Genomic DNA, 20,972 nt, shown 5'->3' on the forward strand with positions numbered 1-20,972 from the left:
CAAGACGGAGGAAGATGCGCCCCGGGTCAGCACGTCCCCGGAGCAGAGTCCAGGGCCTGGGGCTCCCGCCTGCGTGCTCAGCGCCCCCAACAGCCCACCTTGTGGATGCCGGCCAGCTGGGGGTCCTGCTCCTTGGGCAGGCAGCCCGCGTGCTCTGGTTCCAGTGAAAGAAAGCCTCACTTTGTGCCCTTCTCTTGAAACGCAGTTCCCAGAGCTGGAGGGCGGCGAGGGCATCGAGGGTTGGGGAGTCCCGGGGTCCCGGGGGCGGCTCTGTGGGCAGCAGGAGGCCTGCCTCCCCCTCCCCCTGTGAGACAGAACTGGGGGCCTCGGGGCCCCAGCGGGCAGCCCTGGCTGGACACCCAGAAGCCTTCAGCAGGTGTTTAACTGGGGGAACAGCGACAGAGCCTTGACTGGTTACCAGGGGCAACCGTGACATTTTAGGGACGTCTGTCCTTGGTAAGGGCGGCTGCTGGGGTGGGAAGCAGCCTGCTGTCGGGGCCCTGGTGGGAGGAAGCAGCAGGGCCAAGGAGCTGAGGTGGGAGTGAGCGGGCTGCAGACTGAGGTGGGCCAACGGACAAACATCACGAGGCAGCGGGGTGCTATCAGGGTCCCAGTGTAACCACTGGTGTGAATGGGGTAGCAGCGGGGCCATTCCGCATGCACGGGACTCATGCCCGGGGTCATGGGCGCCCTCTGCTCTCAGGATGGATGCCTTGCTCAGAGCATCTTTCCGGCTGGGGCTGTGATCCCAAACCATGGACGCTAGACCACTGGCTCCTACTGGCTGGCATCCCTGAAAGCAAAGCCGAGAGGAGTCCCTCCATCACCGTCCTTCTCTGACATGTCCCGTGTCTGCAGAGGCCTTGGCAACACCAAGCACAGGTTCTGCAAAGACCGTTTTCCTGGGATGATTGTTCTAGGGACCGAAGCTTGGCTTGATGTCTACGTCTGTGGCTTTGAGGCTAGGGCTATGTTACCTTGTGTGTCCCATTAACAATGGGGAACATTGAGACGTTAGGCTAAGGAGGCGCTTCCCGGAGCTACTACCACTTCTGAGTGAGAGGCACTCGTCCCCAGCTCCAGCTGCAAGTCACCGCGAGTGTGGGTGGGCTGCACAGAAGCAGGGTCGTCAGCACGCTCTGCCCTCACCGCTGGTTGCCCAGGGTTGTCTTCTTCACTTAATCGAAGCCTAAATAAAATATGCAAACCTAGCTTTGCAAGTAGAGGCATTAGGTCGTTATCTGCTCTGCCAAACGATTCACAGTTAAGGTTCTTAAAATAGAGGTTTCCATAGCGTTTACCTGGTTTTGGTTTACAGAAATTTAAATGTGCAAACACCATTAGCACCAAAGACAGCCTTGTCTTGGGCACCCCCAGCCAAGGATGAGGGGCTGGATGCAGTCTCCTTGTAAGGAACCCCACCTGGGGCTCATTGTTCATTCTAATGCGCATGCCCCCTACCCCCCCACCCCATCCGCTTAGACTTCTCCCCAAGGATATATCTGTTTTCCAAATCCCTGGCAGATGCACTCGTGGTGCCAAATCAAATCTGCTTTTCACAGACAGTGTTCCCTTATATTAAAGCCGACCCCGGTCACCCCACAGAAGCTCGACAAAAGGTTTCTGCAAACTTACACAATGGCCTCTAAATATGAAGTCCTGAATAGGAAACCTGTTTCATCTCTGGGAAGAAAAGAGATGAGTTGCAGGAAGACATAGAGGAGATTTCCGACAGAGGACCGAGAAGTTGGCTGTGTTCGGGGCTGAGGGGGTGGGAGGCCGCTCTCTGCAGAGGGGTCAGTCAGTGGTGCCTGGCTTCTGGAAAGTGGACGCTGTGCTGGGCCTGTTTAGGGTGAAGGCCACGTGAAGACAGCACTGGACTCTGGCTGGGGCTCAGCCTTCCTTCAGACGGGCATCCTCTTCAATGTCAGCCTTTGAATACATGGGCCCGAACCCCGGGGCCTCGCTTCCTTCCCAGAGCCCAACACTAGTGAGTCGGGAGTGTCTGTGCAGGGGCTGCTGTCATAAATACCCATAAATTGGGGGGCTTACAACAACAGATGTGTGCTCTCTCACGACTTCAAGGCTAAAAGCCCCAAATCAAGGTGTCCGCAGGGCCTTTGGAGGCTCCTGGGAAGAACCTTCCTTGTCTTCTCTGGTTCCTGGTGCTCTGGGCTGGTGGTGGCATCATCCAGTCCCTGCCTCTGTCTTTACCTGGCTGCCTTCTCTGAGGGTCTCTGAAACACACTTGTCATTTGATTTGGGGCTCACCCTAGTCCGGGACGATCTCATCTTAAGATCATCAGCCTAATTTCATCCGCAAAGTCTCTCTCTCCAAATAAGGTCTCAATCACAGTATCCAGATATTAGTTCACAGACATATCTTTGACCTTTTGCAGACAGTGAATGTTATGGGCTGAACTGTGTCCCCTAAAATTCAATCCAATCCCCAGCACCTCAGAATGTCACCACTTTGGGATATAAGGTCTTTAAAGAGGCAATTAAATGAAAGAGGTCAATAGGATGAGGCTTTAATCCCAAATGGCTAGTGTCCTTTCAAGAAGCAGTAGAGACACCAGAGATGTGAACACACAGAAAGGTCAGGTAAGGACACAATGGGAAGGTGTCCAAGGAGAGATGCCTCAGAAGAAACCAACCTTACTGACACCTCGATATCAGGTGTCCAGCCTCCAACACTGAGGGAGAATAAATTTCTGTTGTTAACCCCCCCAATCTATTGCATTTGTTATAGCTACTTTAGTAAATGTAGAGCGTGACTGGTTTTGGGGGGCTCATTATGTACCTGCCACCCAGCACCCTGCATTAAAAGGTGATGCAGTGGTAAAGGAACTAATTGATACGGATATGATCACAGTAGGGGATGTCAATACCCCACTTACATTGATGGACAGATCATCCAACCAGAGAGTCAACAAGGAAACAGTGGCTTTAGATGACACACCGGACCAGATGGATCTAACAGATATATTCAGAGTGTTCCTAAAGCAGCAGAGTACACATATTAGGTCACATAACCAGCCTCCACAAATTAAAAAAGATTGAAGTCACACCATGCATTTTTTCTGACCACAAACTATGAAACTAGAGGTCAACCATAAGAAGAAATCTGGAAAGAGCACAGATATATGGAAGCTAAACAACATGCTACTAAAGAATGCACAGGTCAGCCAAGAAATCAAAGAAGAAGTTTAAAAAAAATATGGAAACAAATGCAAATGAGAAATGATAATCCAAAACCTTTGGGATGCAGCCAAAGCTGTTTTAAGAGGGAGGTTTATAGCAACACAGACCTATTTCAAGAAGCAAGAAAAGTCTCAAATAAATGACCTAACTTTACAGGAAAGAAGCTAGAAAAAGAAGAGCAAACAAACCCCCAAACCAGTAGAAGGAAGGAAATAATAGAGATTTAAATGAATTGGAAACAAACAAACAAAAATAGAGCAGATCAATGAAACTAGGAGTTAGTTCTTTGAAATGATCAACAAATTGATAAATCTTTAGCCAGTTTCTAAAAAAAAAAAAGAGAGAGAGAGAGGGAGAAAAAAAAGACCTCAAATGAACAAAATCTCAGAAAGGAAAAAGGAGAATTAATAACCAACACCACAGAAATACAAAAGATTATTATAAGAAAATATGAAAAATTACAGACCAACAGATTGGACAAGTTGAAAGAAAAGGATAAATTCCTAGAAACATATAGCTTCCCCAAACAGAAACACAAAGAAATAGAGAATTTGAACAGACTGATTATTAGCAAATAAATCTAATTAGCAGCACTTGGGTGGTTCAGTGGTTGAGCATCTGTCTTCGGTTCAGGGTGTGACCCCAGAGTCCCGGGATTGAGTCCTGCATCGGGCTCCCTGCAGGGAGCCTGCTTCTCCCTCTGCCTGTGTCTCTGCCTCTCTCTGTGTGTGTGTCTCTCATGAATAAATAAATATAATCTTTAAAAAATCAAATTAATGATTGGAAACCTCCCAAAAAAGTCCAGAACCAGACAGCTTCCCAGGCAAATTCCACCAAATGTTTAAAGAAGGGTTAATACCTATTATTCTCAAACTACTCCAAAAAATAGAAGGTAACTTCCAAACTCATCCTATGAGGCCAGCAGTACCCTGATTCCAAAACCAGATAAAGACCCCACCAGGAAAGGGAACTACAGGCCACTATCTCTGATGAACATGGATGCAAAAATCCTCCACAAAATACTAACAAACCAAATACAACAATACATTAAAAAAAAAAATCATTCACTACCATCAAGTGGGATTTATTCCTGGGCTGCAAGGGTGGTTCAATATTTGCAAATCGATCAACATGATACATCGCATCTCAACAAGAGAAAGGATAAGAACCCTATGATCATTTCAATAGACGCAGAAAAAGCATGTGACAGAGCCAAACATCCGTTTCTGATAAAAACCTCCTCGAAGTAGGTGTAGTGGGAACATACCTGCACTGAGAAAGGACATCTATGAAAAACCCATAGTGATTAAAAAATGTGGTGTGGCTGGAGAAAGCTGGGACTCGGGTCAGCTGAAACCGGGAGTGGGCGGGTCCTCAAAATCGCCCGATGATTCGGGGCAGGTTGCTTAGCTGACGAAGGGCCAGCGGTCTCATCTGTGTCAAGGGGACACGGGTGCCCACCCTGCGGCCTTATCACGACAAGGCAACGTGAAATCTCGCCATCCCCTGACACTGGTAAGAATGTAACGGTGGACGGTCGCCGTTGCGGTTGTTTCTGGGGCCCGGCTGCATTTCTGGGAGGCAGCTCTCACCCCGGGGAGCACACGGTGGCCCGCGACGTGGGTCACGTGCTTGAGGCCAAAGGCTCGGGGAGCGACGGCTCAGAGATTGGCACCTCCATTTGGTCCCTAGAATCTGATGCTCAGACCCAATTTTGTTTCTGAGCTCTGAGCCTCCATGCCCCGGTGTCCCCTCCTGTCTTGGAGCCATCTCCAAGAGGGTGACACTGAAGGCAGACGTGCCGTGCGCCGGGAGTGACGTTTATGCGTGCAACGAGGCTTGAATTCACCATGTCAGGGAAGACAGTGATCACGTGGCTTGTCCCTGAGCGCAGGTCGCACGTTCATCCTGCTGCCTCCTAAAGGGCTTTGGCCCTTCCGTGTACAGGGCAGACATCCCACAGACAAAAGGTGGTGACCGTTTGTCCCCAGTGTCCGGGGCTTGGCAGCCCTGCTCCTGGATACCCCCAGTGGGATGAGATGCCCACCCCCCCCGTGCCCTGTCCCCTGTGGCAGTCCTGCTGGAGGCTGTGCTCCAAGGGGCATGTGACCATGCCCTCGTGATGCCCAGCCCCCCACTTGGCAAATGGGGGGCACTTAATAACTTTTATCCTGGAACGTGGAAGTTTTACAAGGGAACTACAGCAGGAAGACAGACCAGGGCATGAGCAGCGGAGATATGCAAGGTGGCGTGTGCACATGTGTGCACTCAGGCCCGTGGGCGCCGCGGGCAGCATGTGGGGGCCGGGCAATGGGCTGGGTCCCCGACATGCACATGCATGCCTCTGGGCAGCCTGTGTCCCCTGGGTCCCCGTGGCAGCTGCGATGGGGGCAGCAGGGAGAGCAGGGTGGCCCAGCCAGGGCGAAGGGGACTGTGCAGGGGCGGCACGGGGACCCACAGAGGAGGGTGGGCTTGCTGGTGCGTCCCGGGAGCCTGCCTGCAAGAGCCTGAACTCCTGCCTGGCCACCAGCATGGGAATGACGGTCCTGCCAGGCAGGTTGGTGCAAAATAAAAACACTTGCATGCATGTTGCCGTAGTGCGTATTGGGGAGGTATTTGGGTTCTTCAAAGAATTTAGGATCTCCCGTTCTGAAAACTGCGGCAATACTGCAAGGCAGATATTCACAATCTTAGAAATAGAAACCAAGCTTTAAATCATTGCATTTCATGGAAAAACAAATGTACTATTTTCATATGAAGCTTCAGAGAATGCGATTATTAGTGAAGAAGGCCACTTTAAAATTAATCTTTTTCAAAACAGAAAAGAACTAAAATCTATTTTTTTCAAAAAAATAAATAGGGGATCCCTGGGTGGCGCAGCGGTTTGGCGCCTGCCTTTGGCCCAGAGTGCGATCCTGGAGACCTGGGATCGAATCCCACGTCGGGCTCCCAGTGCATGGAGCCTGCTTCTCCCTCTGCCTGTGTCTCTGCTTCTCTCTCTCTCTCTCTGTGGCTATCATAAAAAAATAAAATAAAATAAAAAAGATATTTATAAATAAAAAATATATATATAATTTTTTTTTAAAGAAATAAAATGATTTTTTTTCCTTGTAATCAAAGACACAGCTTTGGAAACAAGCATCTGAATTATGCACAAGTCATGAGGGCCCTTTGAGTTTCTGAGGAGGAGAAGCTAGAAAGGCATTGTATGATTTCATATTTGCAATTAATTTCAGAATTAATTTGTATGAAGAGCTGAATCATGGCAGAAAAATCCTCCCACAGGATTTATCAGCTGTAGATGCTCTCACAGTTTATATTTCAAACTAACTTATCAAATGTATCCCAATGTTGTCCCAGCCCATATACTCCTTGCAGCTCCAGGAACTGTTGCATTAGCAGAAAGATTCTTCTCAAAAGTAAAAAAATATCAGAAGTTATTTATAATCTTGTATCTGCCATCAGCTGCAATAACCCGGGGGAACAATGAAGTGGGCAGAACCACAGATTTTGATGACCTAAGAAATACAGTGGTAGCCAGAAAAAAAGCATTTTATGACTGATCAAGACACTGCATTAATAAAATATTATTATTTATGATCTTACGTGAAATGATGAGTCTCAACATATTAATACTCTGCGGCGTGAAAGTTTCTGCTGCTACCTGTGTGTCCCCGTGGCGACTTCGAGTTAATAAAACATTTCAACGGGAAAGGCTTCATATTTTAGAATCATTACACCTGCTTTGTGAGCAAGAGACACCAAATTGTGCATTTTTTTAAAAAAAGATTTTATTTATTTATTTGACAGAGTGGGTGGTGGGGGAGAGAATGCTCTGGGAGACAGGCAGAGGGAGAAGCAGGGTCCCCGCTGAGCAGGGAGCCCGACACAGGGCTCCATCCCAGGACCCCGGGGTCATGACCTGAGCCGGAGGCTGGTGCTCCACTGACTGAGCCCCCCAGGAGCCCCTAAATTGTGCATTTTTCACAGGCCTGGAAGATTATGTAGCTGGCCCTGATCCTAAGATCACCCTAGAGGTAAGAGTCCCAGAAGCTCAGAATCAAAACAGACAAATGAAGAAAAAAGCCGAACGCAGTACAGTAGCACCTGCCTCACGCCCCAGGCGCGGGCCCTCCGTCGTCCCTGGTCCAGGATGCTTCCTCGTTTAGGGCCTGGGTCGGGGGGTGGGGCAGGTGTGCTGGGTGGGACGGCTGCCCTAGTGTGGGTGCCGTGGGTTCTGAGCTCCTGGCTTCATCTGGAATCGCCCTCGTGTGACGGGGTGCATGCAGCTCGCACCCTGTCCCCTGCAGGGGTGCAAGGCAGCCCTGTGTCTGACGCAGGCATCACTCGGCCTTCCCTTGCCGGCTCTGCTCACGGAGTTACCCTCCCTCCTGGTGTCCTCAGACCCGCCGTGCGCTCCTGGGGTCCCCTCCCCGTTCTGGGGAGAGGGCTTGACGACACGAGCTGGGCCTCTGCGTGGTTTGGCTTGGTCCTGCACCTCCAGCCTCAGAGCGGGGCCTCGTCCCTGCGGATCCCGCCTGCCGGTTGGTGCACACACAGGTGTGCTCCCCGTGAACCTGCCCAGCTGGCGAGACCTCGGGGGGCGCACGCACCCAGATCGTGAGCCGGGCTCTGAGCCGCCCTGGCTGCTCTCCGGCTCCGCGGCCCCGGCCAGCCCCGGCCCTCCCTGGGCCTCGGCTTCTTGCCCAGGAAAGTGGGCTTTTTCGTCCACACTCCTGGTCTCAAGAGGCGTGACGAGATCCCATATGAATCGACGTATAAATGGGCTTGGGGGGCGTGAAGGCCCTTTCCCTGTAAGAGAGTCTCTCACGGCCTGATCCCAGTTAGCTGGGATCCCAAAGAGACTCCAAAACATCTCAGCCAAGGAAGAAAAAGCTGCAGGCGAAGAAGGCCCGTCTAAGAATCCGCTCGGCTTACAGGGCTGCAGACAAGCTGCGTGCGCGTGTGTGTCTGAACTGCTGATGAATATTGTCTATTTCTACCCCTTATGTAAGGCTCACGGGTGGGGAAGGATCTGCTGAGTATATCAAAGACCCATTTTTAATTCATGGTGGGCTGGAGGAATAAAACTTACTTTTTTGAGAAAGAAATCTACAAGGAGATTTTGGAAGCCAACCAGTTTAATAAACACAGGCTCTAAGTAAATAGCATAAAGAATTTATGAACATTGCTTTCTGCATTTATGTATAGCTTGCTGTGTGGGGCCCAGAAAAAGAACAAATCACGTCTTTACAGTCTTTTCAGGACTCGCAGTCTGTTTTTCATACCCGGTGTGGCCCGCGGGGGCCCAGTGGTGCGAGGCGTCGTGGGGAATGATGTTGTTTAGCACGGAGTGTGCCGGCACCCCATTGTCCGCGGGCCGGGCCCCCAGGAGGAAGGGACGCGCCACGTCTTCAGCTCTGGGTCTTCAAGACGCGCTCTGGGTGACGGCACAGTTGCAGAGCTGGACGCGGGGCTCCGGGTGCAGAGAAGCCGGGGGGACCTGCTGGGGCTCCGCAATCCTCCCGCGGCCCCGGTCCCTGGGCCTCGCCACCCCGACCGGGCGTCCCCTCGTTCACCCGCCCCAGACCCTCCTGGCCCCTGGGATGACGAAGCAGGGGCTCCGTCTTCTGGGGGACGTTGGGGGGTGGGGTCCCAGGGACTGTAAGTTAGGCTGTCCCCCTGCCCAGGTAGGGACCTAGGCGCAGGTGCACGTGGAGCCGACTCTGAGCCAGCCTCTCCGGCCCCCATGGTCGTTCCCGGGCTATGTGGTCTCCCAGTCCGGTCGGCAGGAGTCGAGGAGGGCCGGCTGGGGGGTGACATTAGGGCCGCCTTCAGAGACAGTTAAGGCTCCCAGAAGAAGGGGGCCTGGGCATTCCCTGAGCCCTGGCCAGTGCAGTGGCCTGGGCTCACCCTTAGGGGGGTGCAGCCAGGGCACCAGAACCTCAACGGGCTCCTCTCTTTCAACGTTTTGTAAAATTGTGGTAAGATATACGTAACAGAAAGTATACCGTCTTAATCATTTGGGCACATGAGCGCATTCACGTTGTCTTCCCCCAGGACTCCCATCTTCGTCGATGGGAGCAGGGTCCCCGTCAATCCCTAATGTCCATCCTCACCCAGCAACAGTGTGGAGGCTGCAGGGCCGTCGGGGCCGGGGCTGGGGGCTGGGGGCTGGGGCCTGGGGTCCGTCCTTGGCCGCGGGCATCCGGGGGGGTGAGGTGGTGGTGTGGGCAGGGGACACGCACCTTCGCTCGTGGCGGGGCTGAGCGCCCCAGTGTCGGCTCCCCTGCCCCAGGCTCTCCCGGCGGCCAGCACCGCGATGGTGCCCAGGAACCAAAAAGAAAAATAAATAACAAGCCTGTGTTCATTTCAAGCTCCATTACAAGCACATTAAAAATGAATCCATAGTGGCCTTGTTCCTTGGAGACGAGTGCGCCGGGCCCAGGAGTCAGGCCCGTCTCGAAGCTTCCAATGTGCAATAAACACAGTGACGGCCCGAGGCCACGTCCCCCTCTGCTCACAGTGCCCGGGGCCTCCGTGCCAGCCCCCCTCCCCCACACTGTGGGCTGTAGGCACAGCCGGGGAGGCCCTGAGAGGAGCACTGGCAGGAGACGGGCAGGGGAGCCCGGGGCAGCCCTGAGGGTCAGGAAGCCCGGGCCTAAGTGCACTCAGACCCTTGAACAAAGAGGGCCCTGCCTCTCACAACCCCCACCAGCTGCTCACTGCTTTCCAGGCTCCCAGGAGGGTCCTGGAGTTGGGGTTGGGGGCAGCCATAGGGGACCCGGGCACAGGCTGTCCTGGTTCCATGGCCAGGGCTCCCCCCAGGCCGCCTGGCCCCTCCCTGCCTCGTGCACTGGTGTTGGGGGAGGGACTGAACGCGCTTGGGGCTCTCCCCTTGTCATGTGCCCCTCTGTTGGACAGGTGGGCTGATCTCACTCAAGGAAGCGCCAGCGCTACGGCCTTGGCCGCCTGTCATGTGGACCATGGGGAGATGTGCCATCTCATCCCCCGACACTGTGAGGGCCACGCGTGACCCAGGGCTGGAGGGAAAGGACCCAGGTGCAGGTGTCCTGGGTGCTTACAGACGCCCCGGCCAGGCCTGGCTGGACCTGAGGGGTGAGCAGGAGTGCGGCGGTTGAGGTTCCCTCAACCAAGCCCTCCGTTTCCTGACCACAGCTCAGAGCAAACCACAGAGGGGAGGGACCCTCCCCCAAGGTCAGGGGCAAGGTCTTCTCAGCTGACTTGGGGCAACAGCCGCTAGTGGGGGACACCCCAGCACACAACCTGGGACATCTCCTGCAATGGAATCCAATGGGCTGCCTGGAGGGACGGGTTTCCCGGAGGGACTCCATGGGCACAAGAGCATGCACGTGGCTCCTGGTGCTAATGGCCCCACCCACTCTCCACCTGCATCCCTCTCTCTGGGTGGATTGAGGGGTGCAGAGAGAGCTGGAGCATCCTGCAAGTCAGGGCGCAGCCCACCAGGGCGGTGGCTGGGGTAAGCTGGCCTGGCCCAAGGGTGTAGGGCAACCGTTGGGATCTGTGAGCCCTTTGAAGGAGACACCCCAACCAGCACCTCTGTGCCCCAGTCTAACCTGTGGCAGAGTTAGAGGTTAAGGGTCGGCAGCTGACTCGGGCCTTCAGGGAGAAGGGGGCCGGAGTCTGTGGCTGGTGGTCTGGGCAGTGGCTGGGACGGCCACGGTCTGGACAGACGGGCCTGGACCGGGCACGACATCAGAGCCGGCCCCAGGGAGCGGGTGGGGGGCACTCACTGCAGGGGTGGGGCGCAGTCCAGGGAGGGCCGGGGCCGGGGGCCAGAGGCCGGGGCTGCCGGCACCCAGATGAGCGGGAGCCACAAGGCCTGTCCTCCCTCTGAGGCGGAGAGTCAGGGTGAAGCAGCCCTCACCCAGGCAGCTCCAGAGCTGGGGTGGGCTTGGAAACCCAACTGCGTGTGCATGCGTGCATGTGTGTGTGCGTGTGTGCACGCCTGCCTCTGTGCCTGTGGCTCTGCCTCACTTTGCTACAGCATCTGGAGCAGACTGGCCCCCCAGCGCTTCTTCCCAGCTGGAGGACCACGATCCACGACTTCATCTCAGGTCCTCCGGGCACCTTCTGCCTGCCGAGCTTGTCACTCCTGCCGCGACTGATGAAGGGACAATTTACCAGGCATTTACTGGGCTACTGGCAGTGGCCTCGAAATAGCCCCACGAGGTAGGTGCCCACTGACCCTCATTCTATAGATAGAGACCACGCTCAAGAGCCCCAAAAAGGCTACGTGTGGGGGGTTCAGCTTTGAATCCAGGTCTGTTTGACTCAGAGCCTGATGTCGGCCTGGAGGACACGGCCTCCAGCCCCTGACATAAGAACCCCCGGCCGCCCAAAACCGAAGGGCCGGCTACCGGAGGGCTCTTTCGGGAGAGGCCTGGGCGGGGGGCACCCGGCGATGCCGAGGGCGGGGTGTGGTCTGCGGGGGGACCTCTGTCCTTGCTGCACTCTGCTGCAGGCACCGGGCTTGCCCAGGGGGGCAGAGGAGGACGTGATGGACGCTTGCTCAGCTCAGCAGATGCTGCAGGCTCCTGCCACGCTCTGGGTCTTGGACCCGGGGATCTGAGGGCCCAGAGGCCCCGCAGGCCTTCTTCTGGGGCTCGAGCAGAGCAGTGGATGCTCACAGGCCGGCGAGATGGAGACAAGCTCAGAGGCCGTGCACGGGCTCCCGGGTGAGGCATCCGTGCTGACCTGGGGCCAGAGGAGCCTCCCCGGGGCTGCGGGGCAGGGCGGGCATGGCGACTGGGCCAAAAGACGGAGCCGAGCCACCCTCACGCCTGGTGAATCCCTGACGGAGCTGAAAGCAGGGACGCATCAGATATTCCTACGCCCACATTCATAGCAACATGATTCACGACAGCCCAAGGTGGAAACAGCCCGAGTGCCCATCAATGGGCGACCGGATAAGCAAAATGTGCTCCATTCACACAAGGGGGTATGATGGCTTCAGCCTCACCAAGAGGGCGACCTGTGACACCTGCTGCAGCGCGGACGGGCCCAGAGGACGCTGTGCTCCCTGGAGTAAGCCAGCCACAGAAGGACGAGGACCTGGTGAGTGCACGTATCTGGGGTCTCGGCGGAGCCAGGTCCACGGAGACGGTGGTGGCGGAGGGGTGGGGGCGAGTGCTTCACTGGGACAGGTTCCATGTGAGGACATGAAAAAGTCCTGGGTATGGATGGGGGTGGCGGGTGCACAGCAGGGTGACTGCGCTAAGTGTTACTGAGCTGGATGCCTAGAAACGGTTAAGATGGGGAGTTTTATATGTGTTGTTTTATCACAATTTTTAAAAAAGGTTTTATTTGTTTGAGAAAGAGAGCATGAGAAACAGAGAGCATGAGAGAGCGTGAGAGAGCGGGAGGGAGAGAGCGAGCAGGAGCAGGGGGGAGGGATAGAGGGAGAAGCAGACTCCCTGCTGAGCGGGGGCCCCGATGAGGGACTCGATCCCAGGACCCGGAGATCACGGCCTGAGCCCAAGGCAGACGCTTCACCCGCTGAGCCTCCCAAGTGCCCTTATCACAATTTTTTTAAAAAAAATTATTTATTTATGATAGTCACAGAGAGAGAGAGAGGCAGAGACACAGGCAGAGGGAGAAGCAGGCTCCATGCACCGGGAGCCCGACGTGGGACTCGATCCCGGGTCTCCAGGATCGCACCCTGGGCCAAAGGCAGGCGCCAAACCGCTGAACCGCCCAGGGATCCCCCTTATCACAATTTTTTAAAGAAGAAGGAGCCCCACGTGACCCCAGGTCATCCAGGGACTGTTCAGTGGGGAAAGCGTGAGCACAGGGTGAGCAAAGGAAGGAAAGCAGGTGCGGTGAAGTGTAGGGGGCCTGACACCCGGCCTCACTCACCCGAGCACATGCGCCCTCCTGGGACGGAGGGATCCCCAGCTCTCCAGCTGCGGGCAGGGCAGGGCGGGAGGGGGCTGCAGAGCCCCGGAAGCTGGGGTCCCCGCTGCAGGACACCTGCCTGGACAGGCGCGTGGCTCGGGTCGTCGCCGGGTCCCTCCAGAGGGGCTCCAGGCAGAAGCCATGACCGTCCGGCCAGGAGCCAGGCTCACGTGCTCCGTGGGGAGGGAAGCAGAGGGCCCCGGCTTCCAGCATGTTCCGCGTGCTCTGCCTTCTGCCCTTGGGCTTCCCTCTGTCCTCTCGCCCAGCGCTCCCTCACCAAGTCCCTCTCCTGGGACACGGGCGCCGTCGGGGGTGCAGCCGGCCGCAGGATGGAGGCAGGAAGGTGCTCGGCTCGACCAGAGCGAGGAAAGAAATCTCTTTTCCCGCTCGCCCTCTAAAGTGATCTCTTGAGGCTGATTCACAAACACGGTTGTCTGACACGCAGAGGGCACAGCTGTCATGTCCCTGAGCTCTGCCACGCGATCACTGGGGGTGCAGGGCAGTCGCCGCGGAGGAGCCGAGACTGGGTGGAAGCAGGAGCGCAGGGCCCAGGCCTAGCGTCAGGTGACCCCAGAGGAGCAGAGCGTGAGCTGGGGGGGGAGAAAGGGAGGAGGGGGGCCGGAGGGGGGCGGTTCCCACCCATATGACCTGCTGCCCTCCCCCTAACTTTGCCCCCGGTGCTGGGGACTGACCACTCGGTATGCCCGTGTCCTGCGTCTGTAGCCACGGGGTCATGGCCACCGCCCGCCACCCCCAAGGGAAACCCTGCAGACCTGGGCGACCACGCAGCCTGCGCACTCCACACCTGTGCACACGCACTCACTGTGCTACACACACGCCCGTGCACACACACCACACTATTTGCACAGCCCCATGCATATACGCTCACCGTACTACACACAGACAGCACGCTATACACTCACGTGCATACTGTACTACACACATGCTGCACTAGACGCACACTGGTGCACGCGCCCTCACTGCACTACACACCTATGCATACGCACGCCCCACAACACTCACACCGAACCACACATACACGCACACATACACAATCGCCTCCCGAGATTCTGGAGGCCACGGGTCTGAAGTCTGCAGGGGCGCGGGCACAGGGGCAGGGGCGCCCGGGAAGCACAGGCTGCTGTTGGGTCTGAGGGCCGTCCGCTGGCTGAGTTCCTCCTCGCTTGGGGAGGCCGGTGCTCTTTCTCTTGGGGCCCTCAGCTGGTGAGAGGCAGCCCACCCACACCTGGGTGGCTGGTTTGCTGCCTGGAAGTCCCTCGATTTCTTTTTTAAAGATTTTATTGGGATCCCTGGGTGGCGCAGCGATTTAGCACCTGCCTTTGGCCCAGGGTGCGATCCTGGAGACTCGGGATCGAATCCCACGTCGGGCTCCCGGTGCATGGAGCCTGCTTCTCCCTCTGCCTGTGTCTCTGCCTCTCTCTCTCTCTCTGTGACTATCATAAATAAATAAAAATGTAAAAAAAGATTTTATTTATTTATTCATGAGAGACACAAAAAGAGGAGCAGAGACCCAGGCAGAGGGAGAAGCAGGCTCCACTCAGGGAGCCCGATGTGGGACTCGATCCCAGGACCCCAGGGTCATGCCCTGAGCTGCTCAGGCTCAACTGCTGAGCCATCCAGGCGTCCCAAGCCCCCAATTTCAATGTTAATCCCATCCAAAAGAAACATGTCATAGAAACATCCAGAATAAGATTTGACCAAACATCCGGGCGCCACGGCCCCTCCGGGTTGACACATAGAATTAACCGTCACGCCCTCACCAGCCCGGGCCCCATCCCCCTGCCTCGCTCCTAGTCTTGTGCCCCAGGCACCAGCCTGTTGGAACTTTGATCCACCAGGATGCCCTGGAACCATGGCAGGGCGGCAAGTAGGCTTCCCCGGCGGGAGCCCCTGCTGACCCGCGGGTGCCGTCTTCTGTGTCGGGGGCCCTCTCACCTGGTGGGCTGGGCAGGGTGGGGGGCCTGTGCACCCCCCGCTCGCCATCCATGCACTGGGCGCTGGGTGCCCTCGCCGCAGGGAGAGCCTGGGTCATGGGCCGCACATGGTTTGAGGCCCTGCTCCCGCCAGAGCCACCCACATTCCTCCACCCACTGCTCCCCGGCACCCACTCCTGCTCCCCTGGGAACACCCCTCAGCACGGCCATCAAGGCCTGACGCGACAGGCCGCTCCCATGGACCTCCACGCTCCAGGGCTGCCCCGAGGGGCTGGCTGCTCCCCCTCCCGGGGCAGCGCTCAGGTGAGCGGCGGCAGGTGGCAGCTGTCTCATTCTGTCCCGCTGCCACAGGCTGGGCACGGATTCTCCTTGTCCTGCCCAATTGGCTGCTGGTAGAAGCCCACTTGGATCATCAATAAGCTCTGATTAGAGCCGGATCCAGGCTCCTGGCAGAGAGTAGGTCGGCCTCCAGCCCTGGGCCCCTCCCTTCCCGGTACCCGGTTCTGCAGGACGATGCCTGCCTGGGGCGCCACGTGCTGGCTCGACCCTGGCCTCCCTTGGTTCTCATGAGGGAGGAGGGACGAGGGCCCTCCCGGGACCTGGTCTACTGGCAGCCTGCCTCCCGCCACCTTGCTGCCCAGGCCACCTGCCTCGCTTCCCTTCCAAGGGCGGCGTGCCTGCTGCGTGCCCCCACAGGTTTGCAGGGGAAGCTGGCTGCCCGGCCATGTAGCGCCAGGGCAATACGGAAGCTGCCAGGATACGGGCTCCACGGGGCTGGCAGAGGGGGTAGGATGTGGGGTTCATGGAGGCTGGAGTGGTCTCTGGCCTCCGGTGGTCCCATTCTCTGGCCCTGTTTGCTCCTGCCAATTACTCCATGAACTACAACCCACAGGACACCAGAAGCTGCTGGCTGTGGGCACAGGGGATGAATGTACCAGAAAATAGGACAAACCCGGTCAGCCTGCTGGGCATCACATCTGCTCCAAGCGAGCAGACCCTTTGGAGACCCCCACAGGTGACCCACGCTGAGCCTCCCCTTAGCGGTCCTGGGGGGCAAGCTGTGGCCAGCCAGCAGGGCTGCTGAATCCACTCTGCTGGCAGAGTTGGGGTGACCCTGGGCATGTGAGCTCAGGAAGCGCACTTTCTGCAGCCAGGCTCCAGGGCAGTGGTGGGGACCCAGCAAAGGGGAGCGAGTTCTGGAGTTGGGATGGGCCTGGTCTCCACACAAGCCCAGAGATCTGTGGAGTGAGGAGTGAACAGGGCAGAGGGTGTCCCCTGTTGCAGAGCAGGACTCAGAGCAGACCCGCAGGGTGTGGACTTGAGAAGGTGCAGGGCTCTCCCTAACACCCGGTGCTGCGTCCACAGCTGGCAGCATGCCCATTTGGTCTGGGGGCCCCTCTCCGTGCTCTTCCCAACGCCCCTGTGACGTGCTGCTCTGGTGGCTTTGCACCTCCTGGTGTGGCTTGTGCTGGATTCCCACTCGGCTCCTGGGAGTTGCTCAACTGAGTCACAGAATAACACATACTGGGGAGATGGGAACTGGGAACGCTTGTGCATTGCTGGTGCAACTACAGCTGGTATAGCATAGCTAGTGCAACTACAGCTGGCAGAAGTACAGCTCATGCAACAGCTGGCGCAACTACAGTCGGTGCAACTACAGCCGGTGCAACTACAGTCGGTACAACTACAGCTGGCACAAGTACAGCTCATGCAACTACAGCTGGTGCAACTACAGCTCATTCAACAGCTGGTACAACTATAGTCGGTGCAACTACAGCCCGTGCAACTATAGCTGGTGTGGCGGCAGTGGTGGTGGTGGCAAATGGGATGGTAGCTCCTCGCAGGGTCACCTGAGATCCAGGCTTTGCACTCCTGCGGATTCACTCTGAACATCAGGGACTGCGAGACATTTGCACACCCACGTTTGCAGCAGAACTATTCACAGTAGCCAGGAGGGAGAAGGAACCCAAGTGTCCATCCACGGATGAAAGGACAGACAAAATGAGGTCCATCTGGGTAATGGGGGCTGCCTCAGCCTTAGCGAGGAGGGGACTCTGACCCAGGCCACACCATGCGTGGAGCTGAAGGACAGGTGCCAAGTGAAGAACCCAAACACCAAAAAAAAAAAAAAGAAAATAAAATAAAAAAGAACCCAAACACCGTGCGGTGCCATTTGCACGAAGCACACAGAGCAGTGAAGTGAGGCCCGTGGAGACAGAGTGGATGGGGACCCCACGCTGGGGGTGGGGCAGGCGTCTAACGGGGACAGGGTCTCAGATCTGAAGGATGAAGAAGTCCTGGCCACAGATGGTGGTGATGATGGTCACACAGCGGGGTGAGTGTTCCCAATGCCCCTGAGCGGCTCATGTAAAGCGGTCAAATGTAACTTTTTATATTTTACCACACGCACAACAAGGCAATACTCTCCCCATGCACCCGGGCCCTGGCCCCACGCTTAGCCGGGGTCCCTGCCCCCGCTACTTCCTCCAGCCTCTGGATCGAGCAGAGCTGGGTCTGTGTGGAGCCATCCCCACCAAGGGATGCTTCCCTTCTGCTTGACGCGGCTCAGGCCGGGAGCCCCACATGTGCCACAGACACCACCCTGAGCCACACGCCACACACACGCCACATCCATTCTTAAAATCACATGACTGAGAGAGAGAATTTTTTTTAAAAGATTGTATTTATTTATTCATGAGAGACACAGAGACAGAGGCAGAGACACAGGCAGAGGGAGAAGCAGGCTCCCTGCGGGGAGCCCGACGTGGGACTCGATCTCAGGACCCGGGGTCACGCCCTGGGTCAAAGGCAGACGCTCAACGGCTGAGCGCAGAGAGAGAGAGATTCTTTCTGTGAAATCCCCACCGCCTGAAAGTGTGTTCTCAGAGGTGATTGGGGAACTAAGCGCAGCTTTTATACTTAAATGGTTTCTTAAGGAGAACGGGTTCCCTTTCCCTCCCCTGCGAGCTCTGCGTTCATGGCTTCCAGCAGACGGGAATCAATCACACAAGTGCCTTGTCCCCAGTGACACACGCTCCCAAGTCTGCAGCCCCCTGCCTCTGCGCACCTGCTTAGCAGAAGCCAGGACACGATGTGTGGCATCGCCCAGGCGCGGTCTGAGCCCCGGGCCCGGAGAGAGCAGACTAGATTAAAAAACGTTCTGAGAAAACTTGAAAGTAAAGAAGACGGGGATTAATCGGGCTGAAACACCGTCAAGAGTAACACGAGGACTGGAATCTTCCGGAGGTTCTGGGAGCTCAGCGCGGCGGGCGACAAAGAACCTTCGGTGAGCAAGTGCCTTCCGCGCACGAGCCAAGGCCGCGGAGCCCAGGAGAGGGAGAGCGCCACTCATCTGTCCCCTGGCAGAGGGCGAGGGTGGCCAGAGGGACCTCAGGACACCGCCGCCAGGACAGAGGACGCTGGTGAATTCTCGGAGCCCGGAGAGAGCGCCGTGGGCTCTCCGGAGGTCCCGAGTGTGGCCCAGAGGTGGCGCGTGGACATAAATAACACACCTCTAATGACGCTGGGGAAACAATGCTGACCTGCTGTCAGATGGGCCGTCGCTTGCGGCCAGATGGTGGTTAGAATCCACAAGCGCTTCATCCTCCCATCTGCTCCCACGTACGGCGCCCGCCTCGATGGAGACCAGGAAGGTGGATTTTCCTCCAGATTTTGTCATTAGCTTCACGTCGCGTTGTTTAGTTGGCTTCACGGGCCATTACCGGGCAGCAGGCTGCGGATGGAGGGGGTTCGCGGGCGGGGCGCGGCAAGGACACCCTGGCTGCTCTGCGGGTGCAGCGGCCTCTCCTCTCTGCCTCTGGGGCCCTGGGGACCTGGGACGCCCCGTCGCGCTGCACCTGCTCGGGGAGGCTTGTCGGCCTTTGCCGCTTGTTCTTTTCCACCCAGGACGGCGGGAGCCAGAGAGGGCATCTCCCCCTTCTCCCCCTCTTTCCTTACTTTCTCCTTCCTTCTTTCCTTCCTCCCTCCCGGCAGCTGTGCCCGGCTGCTGGACACACTCATTTTCTCTTGTTTTATCTGCAGAAGAAAGCAGCTCATTCACTCGTTCCTTCATTCCCTCGTGCTCATCTGCTCACCCATCTGTTGAACAGGTCATGGAGCCCACACATGGCTGCGGGACCAAGAGCCACGAACTGTGCATAAGCAGAGGACTTTGCAGGGTCTCTACTCACAACTGCATACAAATCACCATGTGCGTTTGTCTAATAATCCCGTGAAAATACCCAGCTTCCGCCGTGTGCGTGATCCGACGTGGGGGCATGTGGGGATGCGGAGGGTGAGGCGTTTCAGGGAGGATGCACATGGGGGAACTGGGAGGAGCTCACAGAGGGCGTGTACCGTGTTCCACGAAGTGGGCAAGGACCTCGGGGATTTCCTCTGAGCCCCAGAGACCGGGTCCCCAAGGCCCAGGAAGGCTGTGTCCTGCCCCAGACTGTGGGTGATGAGCAGTGGAGCCAGTGCTCAGACCCAGCTTCTGAGGGGCTCCTTCCCTCTCATGGGGGCAGGATAAGGGCCGTGGATGTTGAGAGGGGGTGTCCTGGGTGGAGCCGCGTGACCATAGTCCAGGGGGAGGAGTGGCCGTGGTTAGGGGGCCGACGGGGGTGCCGCGTGGGAGGCAGGTGGGTGGTGGGAGGTCGGGCAGGAGCAGCGGGTCATTTGTCTCTCTGCTGTAACCACACCCCCCCACACCACATATACTGACCTTCTGGAGCCCATGGGGCCCGGGCAGAGAGGGGGCCACAAAGCTTCCAGGATGAGCACTTTGCTGCTCGGTGCGTCAGCGTGGCCCATCTGCTGGAAACCCTTCCATTGAGTTTTTATTTTCTGGATAATTGTTGGGGGCAGCAGCAGGCATGCTTCAGGGTCACCCTGTGGCTCACCTTCCTGACCCTTTTTCACAAGGAAGACGATGTGACTGGCCAGCTCAGGCCTCTTCCCACCACCCACTGAGGGGACCCCCACCCACAACCCGCACCCAGAGCTGGGCGTCCTCCCCCTGTGCCATGGGCACACCCCCTGGGCAGGTGCATTCTGTCCAGACACCCAGGAACAGAGCACAGGCTTCAGGTGGACACCCTGAGCCCGGGCGGCGGGGGGGCATCCCAGGCTGTCTTGTCAGCCCGCCCCCAACCCCACAACCTGTCGTTCAAATCCAGCATCTGCGTCTCGGGTGCTGCCCCTGGAGGGGACAATCTGGGTTCCCTGTGTGGCCATAGCACTCAGGCGCATGGCCCATCTGCCAGGGTCTTCTGGGGGTTTGGGGACGAGAGGGCTGGACTGGACTGCTGGGGGCAGGGTGGCGTGGAGACCGAGGCTGGGCTCCTTTGTCCCCACTGACCCAGGGGATGAAGGGTCACCATGCGCTGCCCTGGATCCTGGCCCTATATGTTCATGTTTTATTAAATCAGGAGGTGCCAATTTGCATCCTCAGCGTGTCCACAGAGATCTCTGTGCCTTCATGTCCCCCCCTTCCCCTGTTGCTCTGCTCCAATTTCAAAGCTGTTGCATCTTCTGCAGAACTTATGAGCTGCCTCAGGGATGCTGAAGAAATCAGCCCATTACACCATCTTACCCAAGACAATCCTAACCTTGGTAGGTGTGGGGCAAGGGGAGGGGGACTGGTCACCGTCTCCAGGCAGAGCAGACTGCACACCCCCTCCCCAGGGAAGGTGGCCTAGTGATGTGGGTCACCTGTTCCCTCCCCGGGAGGACAGGACCTCGGGCTATCACAAGGCCCCAAGCCTGCAAGATTGTTGCTTCATTGCCTGGAATGTTCCTCCCACACGTCAGAAGTGTGGGTTCAGGCTTTGAGTGGCTGGTTAGATGAATGACCCGAGTGCTAGATCTCTCAGTAAA

General features: G+C 57.0%; 1 protein-coding gene across 5 annotated transcripts in view; it reads left to right on the forward strand.

The window, feature by feature from the left end:
* Nucleotides 1–12,072: 12,072 nt before the first annotated feature.
* The window catches only part of LOC118350071 (uncharacterized), a 35,303-nt gene continuing 26,403 nt past the window's right edge, over nt 12,073–20,972 (forward strand). For 4 of the 5 annotated variants that reach the window (XM_049115228.1, XM_049115232.1, XM_049115230.1 and 1 more), the window contains exon 1: nt 12,073–12,303. The gene's annotated coding sequence lies outside the window, so the exon portion shown is untranslated. The remainder of the gene's footprint in view (nt 12,304–20,972) is intronic. The other variant, XR_004803218.2, reaches the window with a different exon arrangement.

Source organism: Canis lupus, chromosome 10, assembly GCF_003254725.2.
Source record: "Canis lupus dingo isolate Sandy chromosome 10, ASM325472v2, whole genome shotgun sequence".
Classification (NCBI taxonomy): Eukaryota; Metazoa; Chordata; class Mammalia; order Carnivora; family Canidae; genus Canis; species Canis lupus.